The following is a 3,578-nucleotide window of genomic DNA, read 5'->3' on the forward strand; positions in this document are numbered from 1 at the left end:
TACATCAGCATATAAATTGATGTTCACTTGTAGACACTTTTACTGTATGCAAAGGTCTTTATGAAATATATGAAGTGACTTTCACTTATTGTCACTTATTGGTCGTTTCTGGAGAATGAGGGGAGGGTACGAACACATAAGTACATGCAAACATACACAGACACGCACACAGACACACATAGACACGCAAATAGATTCATGCAAACCCACACACACGGATATACGTACCACAAACACACCCACACCAGCACCCACACGCACACACTCATCTATCCGTCTCCCCCACAGAGTTACAGGGGTTTCTTCCTCCACACAATGAGATAAATATACTAGTCCACTCTTGCCTGCAGATTTTTCGCATAAAAAACCCTTTGATAGTTTAGCCGTCTGGCCGGAGCTGAAAGAGCTCCTCATAAAAGAGGCCCAAGAAAGGTCAGAGGTCACAGCCTCCCTAGGTCAGGGGCCCTGGACGTTGTTTCAGTCGACTTTACTAAAGTTGTCAGGCTTGATCTCCTTGACGAATTAAACTGCATTCTTCTCTACTTTTAGCAACTGTTCCATAACATTGGACTGTCTACAAACTAAAGTTGTTCATCTATCTGTCGGAGAAGGAAAAAAGACCAACTTAACGTTATGTCCCTGACTATTGCAATCAATACTGTGTGCAGCCATCTTTTATCCTCCTGTTTCTTTTCTCTTGCACTATACAGATTGTTGGCTGGGTAACGATGCAATCAGTGGATGCTATTCATTTGATGAGTTTAAGTTGCAAATGGCAATAAAGAAACCTTCAACCTTAAAGGTGTAGAAGATACCAATAGGACACCGCATATACTCTGTGTACTTGTTCAATGTACAGTGGATCGATGTTTCGTACTGCAGGATATATCTGATCACTGTAATGCTGGTCTACCTCGCCATTCGATCCAGGATCTTGTCTGTCCCCATCTCAGCGTTCAAATTCCCTGCAGGTAGGACAACTTGCAAATAGCGTTTAATCAACACGTAGTACATTAAAGGTTCACTGAGCGCCTGTGATCAGCCCTGACCTGTCTGTCTCTGTCCATTTGTTGCAGTGATGAAAGGCACGTCTCTGACTTATCACATAAACACATTTAGCTGGCAGGCGATCTGCCTCAAGTGATGGGATCTGCTGCCTAACATGATGCATTTGTTTGAGAGACGGATGAAAAAAACTGAAATCCAAACACACCAACACACACACACACCCACACGCAAACACACACCCACACACACTCCCACACACGCACAAACACGCACGCACACACATCAACACCGACCCCCAGTCATACGCCCCCCCCCCCCCCCAACACACACACATGCCAACGCATATGCTCCTTTTCAAACACATTTAATACATTTTCTTTGAATTTCAAATACTTTCCTGTTTAGATTTGAATCACAATGTCGACCTTCTGATTGCAAAAATATTTTTTGCAGACTCATGTTTTAGAAGTCCCTTTCCAAGGGGCTGTATTCTAATTAATAACAACCATACCAAATTTGAAATGAGTTAGTGAAGCAGTGGGGGAAATGAAAGAATGCACATCAATCAAGGCTTTGGAATAAGATATAGTCACACTTCTATGGTTCGAACCGATTACCTTATACTTGCTAGCACATTTGAGCAAAACCAGCCATGATAGAGAGTAGGAAAAGCAAGTATTGTTACGGTGATCAAAAGGACCCTCCCTGTTCCTCTCTATTGACTCTCGCAAGCTTCAAGAATTTGTTATGTTCCAGCCCACATGCTCTCAAAAACCCATCCAAAGGAGGCAAACAAACGCGGGGCGTATGACAGCCCCTATAACACAGGTTGGGGGGTGGCCTGGACAAAGGCAAATGTTATTTTTTCTCCCTTATTTTATTTTTTTATTTTCCGAACCACACAGCTGGTCAGTGGCAGAATGTGTGTTGAGTGGATTGTCTTTGGAGGGCCAGGGCTCCGGCTCCATGCTCCACTCGCTCCCTATGAAAGGCTGCCGGTGGATGATACATGGGCACGGGTGTCCAGTTTCAGGGCTGATGGTGAAAGAATCGGTAAGAAGACGATAAGCACCATTAAACACCGCTGCAGGAGCAGACCTAGCACGCCGGTGGCTACTGTGAAGCAATCAATACTCGGAGGAGCTACAGATGGGTGTGTGGGAAGAATCGGCAGAGCATCCCTCCGTCACTCCAGGAAAACTCCTTCTCTGGCGCTGTGAGCATCACCTTAGCTAACATATTAGAGTAATTGCTACCTGTTACCGTTTTGATTGTTTGTCTTTTTAAAGGGCAAAGCACTTTGTAACTCACATTTTCTAATAAATAAATAATACAAATATATTATGTATATTTTATAATGAGTGTACTTTATTACAATGGATATGGAGATTAAAAACAACGGTTAACCACAGTGTGTGTTTTGTTTTTTCAGCCAGGGAAATAACAGCTGAAAGAAGACATCACTTCATTGTCCAAACACACATTCGACAAACTAATGATGAATGAGGACGAGAACCAGGAAAAGTAAAAAAAAAAAAACTACTTCAAATGCCATTCATGGAAGAATGCAACGTATCCAGTTTCTCATAATCAGCATGACTATGTTGGGCGAAAACAAACAAACACTTTTTTCTCACAGGAGCCTGCCTGGGGCCCCAGATATGAGGAGGGGCTCCATCAAAGCACACCGTTATTAATCTGGGCTAATTGTAGCCTCCTCCATTTCAACATCCAGCAGTCGTATCCTTCATAATCAAGACCCTTACTTTTCCCAGAGACAGGCTGGAGAACCAACCCCTGAAGATCAAATCACTGAAACATCAAGAAATTTACATTATTTATATATATTTATTTATATTGAATGAGGCAGAGAGTTTTTGGCTTGTGGTTGTGTTATTTTCATCAGACACAATCAATTAATCAATTAACAGGGATAAGAAGTAATCAAGCCTTATGCAGATGAAATTTTGTTAGTAGTTACTTTAGTAAGATATATTACAACATACAGCATTAAAGCATTATTTACTTTAAAGCTCCAGAAAAAGCGTCACTTTGCATTTAGTTATATCTACATGTAATTTTCATTTATTTATTCAATTATTTGCACCCATCTAATAAAAACAAAGAAATTCACAAAACAGCTCAGTAGTGCCAAATTTGAGTTGTATTTGTTAAAAAAGTCAAATTTTCAGGTAAAATTTTCTTTATGACTTGACCTTACTTTTTGTGCTGAATGACATATGACATATGCCACAGCACCTGTTTTGCTCCTTTTAGCACAGATCTGCACCTCTGTGTTCCTTACTTGAATGCCCATAATAATCCAAGTTGCAAATCACACTCTGATACCCATCTCCTTTGAAATGGAATGCATCTGAGTGGAATAATTCATTCACTTATCTCTAGCAACTTAGTTAAAAGGACCCATACTGTTTGGGTTCCCTCTCTCTCCCACCCCTCCTCCCATGGGGAAAGGAGGATGGGGGATGGGTGTATTTGACTTGGGATGGCTGGATTTGGATGGGGGGTTGGGACATCTACATACAGAGACTAACTTTATTGCCTCCGGT

The sequence above is a fragment of the Gadus macrocephalus genome, chromosome 1 (genome assembly GCF_031168955.1).
Source record: "Gadus macrocephalus chromosome 1, ASM3116895v1".
In the NCBI taxonomy this organism is placed as follows: Eukaryota; Metazoa; Chordata; class Actinopteri; order Gadiformes; family Gadidae; genus Gadus; species Gadus macrocephalus.